This window comes from Amphiura filiformis, chromosome 6, assembly GCF_039555335.1.
Source record: "Amphiura filiformis chromosome 6, Afil_fr2py, whole genome shotgun sequence".
Classification (NCBI taxonomy): domain Eukaryota; kingdom Metazoa; phylum Echinodermata; class Ophiuroidea; order Amphilepidida; family Amphiuridae; genus Amphiura; species Amphiura filiformis.
This window is the reverse complement of record NC_092633.1, coordinates 75,753,531-75,770,412: the sequence shown is the minus strand read 5'-3', so window position 1 is coordinate 75,770,412 and position 16,882 is coordinate 75,753,531. Positions and strand designations below refer to the sequence as shown.

The 16,882-nt window shown below is 35.9% G+C and overlaps 1 long non-coding RNA gene across 1 annotated transcript; it reads left to right on the top strand.

Moving 5' to 3' along the window:
- The first annotated feature begins 8,299 nt into the window (after positions 1-8,299).
- LOC140154341 (uncharacterized) lies at positions 8,300-10,251 on the top strand. Its single transcript, XR_011859308.1, has 3 exons — positions 8,300-8,393; positions 9,341-9,438; positions 10,119-10,251. It is a non-coding gene; the product is annotated as an uncharacterized lncRNA (long non-coding RNA).
- Positions 10,252-16,882: the final 6,631 nt, after the last annotated feature.

Below are 16,882 nucleotides of genomic sequence, written 5' to 3'. Positions count from 1 at the left end.
CAGAAATGTAAATTTAAAAAAAAGTGCAGTGACTTATAATATTGCGCTACACACAGGCACAATGTCTGGACGTTGATCCACAAGCCTCAGCACACTTTACAATTATTATCAGTTTCCTGGTGCATATTCTATATGATGTATCTCATCAGATTCTTGTAAATTTTTCATCTTGTTAGAAACTTATACCTGAGACACATGACAAATGGACTGAAAAATTGTCTAATTTCATCAACATCAAGAGGTACAGTTCCTGAGGTGTGACATTTGTATTTGAATTTAACCACTCATTTTGTCCCAATCGATTTTGTTCAACACTTGAGCTCATACTTTTTGCTTATTTGATTGACTTTGTGCATCACATACGTTATTCCAACATTAAAAATAAACCTTGCGAGTTACATGATAACTTGACAAGTACAGCCTGTTTAATCTTGAAAAGAATGTGTTGTTTATTTTTTTTTCAGATCTTAGTTCTAAGGAAAAACCTTATCATGTTGGTAAAGCCACCACACTACTAGTAAACTGTCCACCATGTAGCCTGTATCAAGCCAATGGTGCTGTGTGTATATGGCCAGGGTACGTATAAAATGTCTTGTAAAGTGTGAGAAATTACAAAATAACTGAACAGTCCAGCAATAATGTTAATGTTGTTCACTCTCGATCTCAAACAAGAGCCTTTCAATGAAGGATGATTAACATGATGGAAACCAGTAGTCCTTTAGTGACTGAAGCCTGCAAATTCTAAAAGAATATTGGTGTTCAATTGTCTTGCTTATTTTCAAACTGCAATAACAAAGTAGAAATTTGCCAAAAAGTATGGACAGCTTGCAACTATCAATCTTTGTGAAAAAAATTGATCGGCTGAAGACAATGTTTTAATCAAATCCGATTCATTTGAGGTGCATGTGGGACAGTCTCTAAAAACATGATCTTTGGTTCGTAGTTGCTAAATGGTAATAAATACTTCGCTGCAGGACTCAAGATACATGGGGATGAGGGCGATTAGTCTTTGATCCAAAATCGAAGAATATTTGACAATGTCAAAATGTACACACAAGGGCTACTTTTCGTATAATCTATTCAAAATAGCCCTTCAAAACAAAAAGTATTTTGAGCCTTGCTTTCTTCAGTCTAAACCTTCTAGAAAGAGAAAAAGATTTACAAGCTCAATAGATTCTTTTCAAAAAGAGGTGTCATCAGAACCAATAAATATTTTTGTATTGTAAATTTCCTGGCCGTTTCTTTGTATAATGTGCAGATCTCCTAGTCCTCCTGGTCTATACTTCATATGGCATAGTAAGACTCACAGCCTACATCAGCATATGAATACATGTGTCATAAGTCCATTTCTTTGTATAATTTCCAGATCTCCTAGTCCTCCTGGTCTATACTTCATATGGCATAGTAAGACTCACAGTGTACATCAGCATCTGAATACATGTGTCATAAGTCAGGGGTGTGTGCAGAAAACAGACTGTAAAACTGCTCTAGATTTGAAAGTTGTGGCTGCAGCTTTTAGATATCTCTGGGTTAAGGTATGTATATTGTTTGTGTGTGTCTTTATATGTCTGTGTTAATGTTTGTTTGATCTTGTAAAAAATTGTATTTGTTCATCTGCACTCATTCCCAAAAGAAAGTCTGCTACATAGGATCAAATTCCATGTAGCCATCACTTGGCATGCTCAATCAGGAAGGCATTTCTTAATATTCTGAGGACTAATTTAATATAATTCATATTTCTCCTCCAATTTTTCTAGAAATAACTGTTTTGAGGTTCAGTTTTTGTCTTACCACCAATTTGTAAGTTTTGGCGGATTTGCCATATTGTCACTAGCAAAATATAAGGTTTTTGCATCTAGCTAAAAGTTGCATAACACTGTAGGCCTAATGGGTCTCAAACATGTAAGGTCCCAGGTTTGACTCCAAACCATGTCACTTTTCCTCCCTTAAAATATGTGGCAACAGCCAAACTGATAAAACCCTATAAAATGAATAAGTGTACTTGCTTCAATGAATGGTTTGATTTTGATATTTCTTTTAGGTTGCAGACCAATCTGATTATGACATCATCACCAATGTTGGCTGTTTGTCAACAAATCGTGTGTACCTTATATCTAGCAATGGAGCTGTCCATAGTATATCTGGTACAAAAGGTAAATCATACATAAGCTAGTGAATTTATAGAAAGTTAAAAGAAGACCCTCGGGATATTCCTCGAATCCAAAGGCAAAATGTTTAGATTTTTCACAGTGCCCTCCAAATAACCAATGCACTGTTATTAACCTCAAAACATTATTTCCTGTTTCTTTCATTAGAAAACAAGTAACTACACAAATGTTTTGGTGGGTTTTTTCTCACAGAATATCTTCATGTGTGTAGACTTTCCAATCAAGTTGACATCAGACAGGCTAAAGCCTGCTTTGTACACAGACTGACATTGGGCATAATAGCTGACCAAATGCTCAGGTAGGCTATAACTAATGTTGTAAGGTTTTATGTTGTAATTAGAATTTTAGTACTAAACAATTGAAGAAACTTAAAAGAGCTTAGCAGTGCTGGTTATTATTACGAACTGTTTTGGAAGATCTTTGTTTGCTAGGTGATAAGGGGTGGAATTGAATATGCTTTCTTAGTCCAAGAGCAAGGGGTCATTATAATCTGATTATAGAGAGGAATAGGGGCCAGAGTTAACCTTAAGCTCCTCATTGTTCCATCCTGTAAGTTTGTACCGAATCACATTATGTGAAACACATAATAACTTAATGTCAAAATGTGAGAGAAATGGCTTTTTTATGCCTCCACTGCGAGGCATACTGTTGTTGCAATGCCCGCATCTCTTTCCACTCGGATGCTGTAACTCTTGAATGGATAGGCAGATTGACTATAGATATTCTAGGTAGGCCATGGTTAAAAACTCTGGCTACCTTGTTGGGGTCTAATTTACATATTCATTATTATGATAATGATCAAATTTGCATATTTTTTCTTTATATTTTTATTTGTTTACCACTAATGACATTTGGCTGTAGTAATGAAGTTTCCAAATTTAAATCTCCCCATGATGGAAGTTACCCAATCGACACCTTGCTTCAAAACCTGTGACATTTCTATTAAATATATTTTTATTTTATACATGCAGCTTACTGAATCTCGAGACTGGTGAGCTTGTACAACAGATACAATTGTCACAGTATACCTCAGTTCCAGATATCCATTCTTGGTGCATTGTAGGTAGTGTACCAAAAGTTGGAATATGGTGTGAAGACGGCATCTGGATATTACAGGTGAGAAAGGAACCATTACATTTATAATTCCTGAGATTGAGTGACATTGTGTTTTTTAATTAAGAGAATTGTGATTTAATTGAAAGATACTGCAGTTAAGTTATAATTTAGTCACATTTGTGTCTTTTGGCATCAAAATGTTACTTTTCATAAATAAAATTAGGTTCATTACTTATAAATTATATTTCTTTGGTATAAAAGTGGGATCTTTGGAAGTCACCTCACAAATACAAAAGTTTTTGGCACAAAAATATGCCTTTCTAAGGTATGTATAGAAAATTAAGTTTTTAATTGATTTTAGAATGAAAATATTGTCTTCAGGTAACAAACTTTCAAAAGAAAGTGTTTATAGTTACAATAGTGAATGTAGACTCAAAGTGGGGGCTTTGTGCATCATGTCACCATGTGATGATGCTGTGTATTTGATACACAGAATCCCATCTATTTTCTGACGGACCAAATGATTGACTCAGGAGAAACTACCTTATGTGCAGCCTGATGCTTTTTTGCAACTCCACTCTTTCCATTGGTGGGTTTTTAAAGGTATAACATTCTCAGGGTTCTGCTTTCATCTATATTCAACAAATAATATATGAAATGTAGTGTCTCTAATATGTCTGTTTCATACCCTATTAGATGAGTTCTGTGGATAAAATCCATGCCAAAGAGCAATACAAACGTCAAACAAGTGAGACGCTATTCTTCAGGTACAGCCATGCACAAGTAGCAGCTCACTCTCAGTTAGAAGATACATATCAGCAATTCAGCAAGGGCAGACCACTTTCCAATGAGAATGAAGAAAGTCTTGAAGTGGAAGCTTTAGTAGGAGAGGAAGGCTTACAAAGTCCTGCCTTGGTGGTGGCTGCATTACATGTGAGTTAACAACCAACACCCCTGTGCATTATGCAGTGGTAAATCAGCCAATATTGGATTGTCATATATAGGAACCAAAATACTGTACCTCTGGCATTTATTTTAAGAGTCCCAAAATGTACTGGCAATTGGCAACCTTAGGCTTGAGTGTTTCAAAGGTTTACACACAAAGGTGCTTAGCGGGCTATCTGTCACAATGCATTATACACACAACACAAACAGGCAGGATTTATAAATTGAAGAGTTTACCAACTTATCTTTGGTAACTGTTTAATGTAAATTAATTAACAATGGTTGCCGTAATCAAAATTAAGTTGAACAAAAAGAGTATGTATAAAATTACTCATATACTACAGATCCTGAGTTAATGTAAATCTGTATTTGTTTTCTTTTCAGGAAACATCTGATGGATTGCAGTCTCAAGCACAAAGCATTGTTAATAAACTGTGTGACATGTATGGCATCCCTGGTGAAGGAGAAGATAAACAGTTGCTAGAAACACCTCTCAATCAACAAGTATTGCCGTTACTCAGACAGTATTGGCAAACTCATAAGACACTGAAACAGTGTTTCCAGGTAGATGAAATTTTTACAAGAGATGTATATTAATTGTTGGCTTGTTTATGTTTATTTGTGTGTGTCAATTAGAGTACTGGAAGGTAAGTTCAGGTGATCTTTCCTATTTCCTATTTAAGCAGAAGTCTTCTGATGCCATACATAAGGAAATATTTATTTTAGCCTTAGATTATTAAACTTTAAACGGGAAACTCCTATGCCTGTGCCCTTTGAGTGTGCTTAAATTTGGCTGACATTGGTAGACTGGTGACTTTGCTCATCTAAGCATACACAAAAAGCGCAACTTTTCAGTGCATACACACATACAACTTCCTATTGTGTATTCTTGCGCTATTTTGAGTTCACTGATGCGCACCACACTTATTGTCGCCCCCATGGGCTAAGTGTACCTTCCCTGGTATGATTATAGCCACACACTAATCTATTAAATGTTGATGTTGTACAAAGTTGGGTACAGATCATTTTAACATTTTTTGGCCCCCCCCCCCCACACATATTATGTGTGGCTTATGTTATCGTCCAAATAGTTGTCTGTTTGGCAAGCTGCCTGATTGTCCGGGCGGAAGCAAATTCATTAACGCATAACCGATCAACTTCAAACTTGGGATGGTGACTGTATATGATGTCCTTATGTGCTGTATAGTTTTATGTCATATTGTTTGATATGCTTATTTGCATATTTTGCCTACATTTTCATTAATTCACTCTGCAGCTTAACATTTTTATCATTTGTATTGAGAGAATTGTTTGAGGATTTGTATCATGAAATGTGCAAGCTATCACCATGGTCACAAGATGGGCTTCTACATTTAGGAAAGAAAATTTGTGTGCAAAGCAGAGAAATGATTAGCATAACTTGAAATCCTATGTATTTTATGGCTGTTGAACAATTTTAGAAGAAAACTGAAAAATTTTAGGGAAGGTTTGATCACACTGTTTGTCTATTAGTACATCATCATCAGTCAGTTGTCTGATGGAAAACTACCAGTATTTAGTTTGAATTTCAAAATAAGTAATGTACTATATATATTATTTTCACAGAGGATTGATGGTAGAAGTACGGAGCTGATAACTAGCATAGAGGCAGACTTGTTGGACATCCTGTCACAGGATTCGATCTTATCAGTTGGTAAGCACTCAATACTTGGCAATCATTTCCACCTTACAAAATCCAGGTTGACTTGCAGGATGAATACTGAGCCAAAGTTTAGCCAAACTCTATTCATTTTAATCTTTATCTTAGCTTGGCCTATTTTTCCACAAAACAAACATGTCTCCAAGGACTAGGGAAGACTTGACCAGATTTCTATTTTGTTGTGTGAGATCTATTAGTGTATGCAAAGTGTATCCTCTAATTTTGTATAAACTGTATAATAATTATATAACATTTGATTTCACACATTTCTTTACAGATTTAAAAAGATCCCAGTTAGCGTATCTGTTATCGAAGTGGCCAAAAGAATCTTTGAAGACTTTTGTTCGACATTATAAGCTAGGGGATATGAACAGCAAAGGTATAATAATATGGGAATATTTAAATCATTTCAAATGAATGCATGTCTTGATACATTTAATATGTATATTGATACACAATAACCAAGTTATTGTAAGTTAATGAATTGTTCTGTCCTGGCACGTACATAGTTAAACATTTTGATTTGAGACAAAACCCAGTAATACCAAAAATCATTATACATATAAAATTGGATAATGAATTTCAATTTTTAGATCTGAAATATTTCTGTATGCTTTTAAGGGAAGTAAACATAGTTGGAAACTTCTTAATTCCAAACATGGAATTTGAGTCCATACTTATGTAGTGAAAAACCACACACTGCGAAACGAGGACATCCACAGTCGTAAGACAGTGGCAGAGGGTGCTATACAGTATAACTTTGCATATGGGGTAGGGTCCTCTATCATAGGTGTAGTACGGTTAGCAGTGAAATATCACAGAAGTCCATGTTTGGATTATGATATGTCTGTGTGTGTGGGTCCACGGTTTCACTGTTAACAACCACACACGCAATACGGGTCCACGGTTGTCGGTTGTATCGGTGGGTGGGTGAGTGGTTGTGGGGGTTTGGGTATGGAGTATGTGCAGTCTATCCAGTCATGCGGGTACTAAATGTAGATCTTAGAAAATAATATCTTGTTTAGTGGAAGTGGTGCAGAGTATGTCCAACTGTAATATATGTTTGTCCATCTATTAACGTGCAACAACTAATATGTACAATTTGTGCTTATTCATTTCAGGTGACATACATATCCACATTCCAGGGCCCAGTGATCCCAATGTTGATTCTTTCCATCCATTGACACGGTTAGCTGTTGAGGCCCCTGAATCTGCAGCAGGTCTACCACTCTTTGACATCATGTGTAGGCTGCTTTACATGCAGTACCCAAGATATTTAGTAAGTTGAATTGGAAATCATTCCCCAAATCCACCCAAGTCTTTGTACCTAAACAAATACACTAATATTTTGCTAAACATTCAAGGTGGACCTTGATACTAACTAGTGATGTGGTCGACATGCCTTATGTCGACATAATGTCGACGTCGGCACGTATGCCGACATGTCGACATCAAAAAATCATGTCGACAAAAAAAATTTTTTTTTTTTTTTTTTTTTTTTTTAAAAAATATTTTTTTGGCCAGAAAAGCAAGTTATAGGCCCAAACTGACTTGTTATTCAAGGTTGAAACCAGAGAAATACTGCTACTAAAAAAAAAATGCCAATTTTTTACAAAGTTGATGAACTTGTACATTTTGATTACCTTTGCTTCTATTGAACAGTCAGGGACACATTGAATTAGTATGCATTGCTAGCTGTTCAATAGAAACAAAAGTAATTAAAATGTACAACTTTTTCCAAAAAAAAAAAATTGGCATTTTTTTTTTTTTTTGAGTAGCAGTATTTCTCTGGTTTCCAACCTTGAATAACAAGTCAGTTTGGGCCTATAACTTGAATAAAAAAAAAAAAAAAAATATTTTTTTTTTTTTTTTAGAATTTTTTTTTATGTCGACACACTGTCGACGTCGGTATACGAATTATATCGACATGTCGACAATAAAAAACGGTGCCGACCACATCACTAATACTAACATATTTTGTTGTTCAGAAATTTTGCATTATTCGCTGCCATAGTGCACATTGTTACTGTTTCAAGTCTGGGCTCATACACATGCACCTGTTCCAAATTATGATATGCCATAGGCTTTGTGATGTGATCATTTCGATCAGTGGTTCGTAACAAAGAAAGTGTGAGCAATGGTCATATTCTAGACATGCACTACACCATCGAATAACAGCAGCAACGTGTAAAGTCTACAGACAATGCACACAATATTTTGACTACTTTATTGATTACATGATTATTATCAAGGTAGTACTTTAATAACTACACACAAGTAATGGGTGAGTTTACTGTCGGCGGGACATATTTCAAAAGTACTTGCTCATCCGACCAGTAATACCTTGTCTATACTTTAACTGTAATTGTTAAAATTGCCGGCCTGACTGAGGAGTGCACAAAGGAAATGTTACAGTTGTAATTATTACTTTTTCTTTGTATTTGTAGGTTGCATTTGTTGAGGGTTGTCAAGTATTGCGAGAAAAGTTCAAGGATATATCGGCCTTTACAAGAAAAAAGCATGCAGTAAGTATCTAACTTATTGATTTCATATTCAGATGTGAAAAAGCTTTCACATAATCTTTAGGACTATGTAATGTTGAGTAAGCAACAAGAAATTTTCCTTCATTTTTCTTGCAAATTCTGATCAATTCTAATTTGAATTGTATCTTGACAAGTCTGTGTGCTTGGTTACTGTACTAAGAAAAATAAGTCAATAACAGTGTATTGTGAATTAGAAATAAAATATTGGTGTTTTCTGTAATATTTTGCTTAACATATTTTAGGAACGAAGGATAAACAGTGTGTTTGACTGGCATGGTCGATTTCTCTGTCAGATAACATAGAATGATTTACTCTAATTCATGCACTTTTTTTAAAGGTTATTTTATGCACTCAGGTCATCAAATTGCCAAATCATTATATTTTGTCACCCGGTGAACTGTATTGGACATTTCCTGTCAGAAAACCCAGAAAAATGCAGGAAGACCAACACAGTGATAATTTCTGGAGGATGCCATCTGAACTCCATGCTTCATCAGATGCAAAATTAGAGTCCTTCGGTCCCTATGAACAGTCCTTCGTTCCATTTACAGCCCACACATGGAATGCACTCCCGCCTCGCATTCCAGGAATTGTGAAACAGACCAGCTTCAATAAGGAGGTTAACAGCTATCTAGGCGCCAACCCGTCAGCTTTATCATAGTGATAACAGCTGTTAATGCCTAACGGCATAAATTGTTATTAAAAAGTCAGATTATAATCTTCAGTATTTCATGCAAATCTCAAAACATTGGGACAATTATACTTCTCCAATAATTAAAGCTGATCAATACTATTCAAAGGGGGGCCCAAACAGATCAAAATAATATAGTAAAGTTTATTGGTAGAGTTTTAAGTTGACAAAATGTTTTTTTAGATGGCTCCAAGTAATGAAGTGCAGATAGTCATATTTTTTAACTGTAACTTTTCAGCTTCAGTTGTGTAACCTAGCCATTCAAAGCTTACCAAGCAAACTACAAGGAGACACAGATGAAGGAGTCAAAATGAAAGCACAGCTTCTTAATATGAGGTAAGCAAATATTTAATGGTGTCTCAATTTCTAGTTGCACTGGAATGTTGATATTATTTACAGGGCGTATTGACAATGTTACTGATGGGCTGAGAAGTTGTTAGCCCCCAGTTATGCATGATTTTGTCAATTTTAGTATGGGGAGGGGCTGCATTGATTTAAACCAGATGACTCAGAGTTGGATCTCAGCTATGTTCTGTGTTATTAATGGAGGAGATTACAGTGCAAAAAGAATACAGGGAGAAGTCACAAATAAAAACAAATATCAAAAAAGTGAAATTAAACTTAGATCAGTAACATCATCTTGTTATGGTCCCATTAATTTCCACAGTGGTTACGGTCTTGGACTCAGAATCTGAGAGCTTGCTTGACATGCGTGGGCTCAAGTCACCGTGTTGTGCCCTTGGGCAAGGCGCTTTGCCTCGCTTGCCTCACACCACCCAAGTTCAATGGGAAGCTGTTAGGGGTAGTCACAGTTGTTGTACTGATGAACCCTGCACCATTTGGAGGCTGCAAAAGTGGTTCTTGACATATTCTAATGCCAGCAGAATAAATGTAATGCACTTTGAGGGTGTTTACGGCATAAAGCGCTATAAAAATATCTACATTTATTTTTTATTCATTTATTTTTATAATGTGAGAATCAAATATATGTTTTTCATTTTGATTTTATTTGCTAGCGGTAAAACTAACTACATTCAAGAAGCATTACGATTGTACTTGAGTCATCACATGTGGGATGATGCCATTAGACTGGTGAAGATCCATGCAGACCATAGCAGGGAGCATAGTCAGTTATTTCATATCTTGCTTTCATCAATAATACAGGTAAGTACTCAAGCTTAAGCCTTAGGTCTAAAATAAGTTTATATTGCCCCATAGCTACAAAATCAGGATAGGTTGGTTGATATACAAACAGACAAAACAGTTTGTTTACGAATTTTATACTAAAATATATATTGTATCAACCTTTATTCATCAAATGCAAAATACAAACAATGCAAGATTACAAGGAGTAACAAAAGCCCAGGACAAAATCTGGACAAGATGCTCAAATTAATGCAGGGTGACATACTATACATTAGCAAAACTACACAAGAATATACAAACAAGCAGAACACACCAGGAAAATGGCAGGGGGGTATGTGCGTTCACAAACTGATGTGGGGCTGATCTTCGGAGCCTCAGGCCGGCTCCTGCCTAGCATTCCAGATCGTGTAACTATACAGGGCCATTTTGCTGAGTTCTTTCATGAATTTCTTAAATGGTGTAGATCTGCCTACAAAAGAGATTATCTTGCCAATGTGTTCAACATTTTCCTGGGTAATGAGCCCATGTGATCCGACTTCAAAACACGTCAAATCACAAGTAAACCCATTATCTGAAATGTCGGATACAATGTCAAGGTACTTTGTTTTTGCTCATGGGCTTTTGATATGTTGGGTTTTAAATGGCACAGTTAAGTCAACAAGATGGATGGAATTTTCCTGCTTATTTTGGATGTCAATATCAGGCTTGAGTTTAGAAACAATTACATTTACTGGTAGGGTACCCCTGTTGTGGTGAAGCCCGAAATATTGCTGAAGATGAGGATATTGTTATTTTCGTGACCAGTTATCGCTTTAAGAGCCAACAAAGTATGTTTGAGGATGGAGTTATGGCACCAGGTATCTATCTACCTTGGTTTAGTGACACGGGGCAGTTGTTTTTGTAAAAATAAACCCAAAAAATGAGACCCTATTTTTTTTAGATTTCAGGTGGAAAATTAATGGCAATACTGTGGGGTTTTTAGGTCTTACATTGAAGCCATCACAGACACAATCTGATCCAAGTTTTAAGTTTAATTGCTGAAGTAGTTTAGATATTAGAAGCAAAATATGTATTACAATAACCCATAAAACAGTATGGGTGATATACTACAATGGGGGATGGGGCCAAAGGAAATGTACCTTGGGTCTTAAAATAAACCAGGGTTATGAGGGCATTAAGCTTTCTTCAGATGCCCAAATCTCAATTGTGATTGAGTGATGAGGGGAGGAATGATGCAGTCCATCAGATCAACAAGGGATATATAAGATCTTGCAGCAGCAGCCAGTATATAGAATGGCTCATGGGCATAGCTGACAAGAGCCTCAGGAGCCCATGACAAAGGAGCAGTACAGGGTCTTCTTAATGTCTCCTTTATCAGCCCTATCCCTAACCCATATAGTCCTATACGTCCATCTCTCATTCTCTCTACATTCAAAGAAGGCATGTATTACTACAGATATTGTTTCAAAGTAAATAATACCATCACACAAGATTCATTCCTCGTTAAAGTTAAACTAGCCGTTTTTTGAGTCCCAATTCTAACCATCACTTTAAGCTATAACCAAAGAATGCAAAAAGCTCACTCAGGTCTCCAAAAAATGACGATGCCTGGGCATTGAACTTTACTGTTATTTGTTACTAAATTAAGATTATGAGATGTGCAGTGAATGGATGGCACAGGGCTTCAGTGACTATTTCTTTAATCAGTTTCTGAACTCCATTTTTGACGCCACTCATCACAGATGCCCGGTCGTATCCTTGACCACAGATGTTTTTACAGATCCAGCCCAAGGTTTCTGAGATAACTAATTACAGTTTCCGTAAGGCCTTAGGCAGTACTGCGGTATCAGTTACATGCATGAAGCACAAGAAGCTTTCTTCTATGTCAAATGTATCCTTGTCAGTGGATAGTCTTACCTGCCTGATAATTACACTTAATTGCATGGTCATCTTGAGCAATGTCACTTCTTGTATCTATATAATATAACTGAAAAGAATGGAGAATTCTTCCTTTGAGAAGTCAAATGTTTCTTTATGGTATTTACTAAGTGGTTTATAATTTCATTTTGGATATTCGCAATGAGGTATTTAACGGTTTTGCATGGCATATCAATTAGTTCTCATACTGAGCTATCAGTGCCACCATTGCAAGGAAGTTGCCACCTTAACATTGACCAGCAACAACTTCAATGTGGCCTCTGAAAGCCAAGTTCAATGTTGCAAGTGTCAGTATAATGGCAATAGTCTATGCAAAACTTTTTGCCAAAAGCTTGCTTGTTCAGAAATTTGTTTCTGCTCTTCTTTGTTGATGCATTGTTCTTTTTTCTGATGCCAGTAAGTATTGTGACAAAAAGAGTTGTTGTATTTAGTTATTTTCTCTGCGTAATGCTTTGAACTTCCCTTTACACCATTAATCCATGCCCATTTGAAGTTTTTATCCATATAATCTCCAAACAGCTAGCACATTTCACAATCCCTGTTTTCAATATATGGTTGTTTCAGTGTGGTGGAAAAACAGAGCCATTTTGGTTTAATCTTAAGATTCCTTTACTTCTGAAATAATAATGTCCATTGCTGAATATGGGACGGTTTTCATCATCTTGGTTGTGATCAAAAGGTCCACATGGTTGACAAGGCCTGTGCATAAGGATGGCTTCCTTTAATGCAGAGAAAATTATTGTATGTGGAAAGTGTCCCTTGTCTGTTGGATAGTCCTGACTGTTATCTACCTTGTTCACGTCAGCAGCTACATTTTCAGCATTGATGTTTGCTTTTGCTCAGGACCCTGAACCCTTGGGCCCTTGAACTCTGGCCACCATGTCTACCTGAAATTGTGATGAACAGATCATGTGATTTTAAATTACATCAAGCTTAAATCATGAGCTTGAAGTCAAGATCACCAGATCCCGGGCACCAGATACCAATTTTTCTGCATTCTCCAAGTATAAATGAGTTAATTTGTGTCATTTTCCTAAGATGGGGAAAGGGCTAAATTGATCCTCTAAATTATGTGTTTTCAACCACATATCCCACCCTATCTAGTCCTGGATAGCCTTACAATGTTTTTAGCTCACAACTCCAAATTGTGATATAGCCAAGCGTGGACATTGCGCCTACAGCGCATCGTGTATGTGACGCCTACGATGAGTGTGTGCATGTAATGTTTTTATTTTGACTCACTTGTTGCAAGGGAATTTAGTTCAATTTGTTGCTAAGCACCTGGATGTCTGCGCCCACCTATACTGGTTGGAAATCCCTGCTCCAGATACCCAATTAGCAGGAGGAACTGCAATCTGTGTTTCTAGGGACTCTTTTTTTTGCACATCAACAACTCTACATTGATCTCCCAACATAATCTAGGATTAACCCTAACATTAAAATAATTGCATACCATTACTATGTTCACAATGTAATATGCTAAAGAGATGTTTTTTTGTTTGTGGCCATGAATGAAGTACTAATGAACATCATCAAGGTGTGATATTGCATAATTTAGTATTTATTCCTTTTTCCCGCTTCCAGTTATTTTTATTCAAGTTTTTGTCATTTATGTTAGCCACAATGAAAAACTTGTTTCTCTTTATTTTATTATTTTCAGGAAAGAAAAGTGTTCCAGCAGTACAATACAAGAATTTGGACCTGCACTCCTAATTCAATGAGGTAAATAATACCTTTATTTTGAATTTATTCAGATGGACGTAGTGGTGTTTTTTTGTTGGTGGGTTCTTTTGGCTTTAGAAATGCATATGCGGTATTTATGGTTGGGTCTTGTTTATTTATATTATTAAGGTCAGAAATGCTAAGAAAGAGAGGAGTTTATTAGGAGCAAATTTTTAATGAAATAAGTCTGCTATAATTTGGCAATGAACTGGATGGAATTATCCATCCATTAGCTTTTGTCCATGCAGTTTGTGATATCGGACATGCAGCAAATGCCAGTTTAAACTTGCTCATAATGGGATTGCATGGACAATTCTGGTCACTTTTTCATTAGGAACAGTATGGTATAGACAAATCCAATAAGCCAAGTGATGGTCAGAATTCATTTGGCCATTACTGGATTCCATCCGTACCAAACTAGTGTTGTGACTGCCCAATTGGGTGGATTAAAAGCCACTTAAAAATTGATTGTATTGTGTTGGTGATGGACAGCAGTTTTAAAATCCCATCAAGGCTACATCATTTCAGGTGGGATGGGTGCCATCAATGTAGGAATGCATGAAATTGGATTCATCTATATAGCTTTTTGTTTCTGTGCAATATTGCCTCTCACACTTATATAGTATATAGTTGTCAGGAAGCAGTAGCTCCATAAACAATTTCTGCATGAATGTTGCGTCTGACGTTCACTCTCCGCTTGTGGTTCTTTTTTTACAGTGCTTTGGACTTCCTGAAGTTTCTACAGCAACACTACCAACCAGCATCTACATTTGATCAAAACATTTTTTGCCTTCCTGAAAATGACATACAACTAGGTCATGTCAAAGTTCAATTGTTAACGCTGATGGGCCAGGAGAAGGCATTGCATGGTTCACAATAATTGACAAACACAAGCTGGTATACCAAATGTCTTGCCAAGATGGGTTCAAGAAGGAGAGCAAAGATGAGGACAGGAGTGACCAAGTTGTTGATATTTCAGGGCCAACAAAAAATATGTTCTTCCAAGTTACACCTTAAAGAAATAGACATGAAATAAGAGACACATAAAACCAAAGTGACTTTATCACATATATAGGAAATGTATTTATTGTATCAAAACAGTACAATGCACAATTAATGCAAATGTATGATATGGCAAGTAGCAGCATGTAAACCAAATACCAGGCATGCATAAGATGCTGCTGGTTTATTCATTTTATAACTGAAACACATTGTTGTGAGTACGACAGCCAGCCAAATCTGGGTTAAATTCATGTGACGCATACAATTTAGGGAACAGGGGATCAACACTTTGGCTCCAGAGGGCAGCATATCATTTTTTTTCCACAGTGATCAGCGTGATAAGTAAGCAAAATGCGCAGCATAGAGGGCTATGTTACAGAAGCTGATCATATATGCTGCCCTCTGGCACTGAAGCATTGATCCCTTGTTCGCTAATTCAAAAATAATTTTTACAAAAGACAAATCTGGATTTGGCTCTCTGTCACTCTCAATGATATTTCTGCTTACATAATGACACAATCTGATCCAGTCAGGTCAGAGGTAAGGTCATTTTAAAAATTGAGTTACCATTTAGGAACTTGCCCATAATATTGTTGATTGCTTCCTAATGGGCTATTCTAGTTGAAATCCATACACCCCTTATGCAGTATCTTAGCTAGCCACCTGCCCGTCATTTTAGACAGATGCTACATTAGAATTGTAGGTGTTGAGAGTCTATTGACCTTTTTAGTAGACCTGATTTGCAATTTAGGGGGTGTATGGATTTCAAATGGAATAGCCCATTTTTGCCTTTGACCTCATCACATTTGCTGCATCTGAATCAGATTGTGTTATATACTGCTACTTGATACTTAAAACAAAAGAAAGTAATAAAACAGTTTTTTTTTGCTTTGGTTGGTTGGAACCAAATATTCATTATATTTGTAACCATAATTTTTGCCCTCATCAAACTTTTTTGAAGATTTCAATACTGATGAAAAGGGTATTTGTGCAAACAAATTTGGAAACAATTGTAATCTACGAGTTGATAGTTGGAATGAACAAAATCTATATATTTATATGATTGAGTTATCATTAAATCTACCTTCTCAAATAATATTGTATACCTCAAAAATCCATTGTTGTATATGGTGCTTCAGAGCAGCTAAGATATTTACTTACAACTCAAAAATGTGACACAATAATTAAAGCAAATTGAATTTCATCTTAATACTAATATTCTTGTTACTTTCTGTGCTAAAAATAATGTTTCATGTTGCTGAAAAGTAACAGTATACATTTGGCTGCATCTCAAAACTTAATCTTAATTTTAGGAAAAAAAACCATTAAGATTGATGGCATCACATTTTTAAGTTTATTCTTGTTGGATTGATCATCCAAAGTTCAATTTCAATTATCTTCAGCAACCTGATTTGCGACTGAACACGTTCAAGGCAAGATACTAACTGTTAACTCTTGATCTTAGAAATTGCTATTTATCTCTATACAGCTGTAACAGTTTTAAAATTTCTTGCCAGTACTTATTATGCCTAATTGTAATGCTACCTCCTCACAATTGAGAAAATGTAGCCAAAGTGTCCGACACCTTGGGCAAGTTGACCACAACATCCAACATGATTTGAACATATCACACAAACTTTCAATGGATAAACATAGTGATTTACAGTACTAAACCATAACTCATTGTGATGTGTATTTTTGTTAAATAAGTATAAAAGATTATATTAACCAAAGAATTGAGAATAAAGACACTATTTTATCAGAAATATTATCAATATACTTCTTTGTCTGTTTTAATAACAATTGTTGATACACATACATGGTACCAATTGTTTGTAGTCAGTCGTGTATGACACAGTTAGAAATAAGTCAAAAGTTGCAAGGGCCAATCAAGCTCTTGGGTCTGAAAATTTACGGGCTCAAACTCACATTTTTTAATTAATCCATGTTTGGTAACACTTCACATAGCATA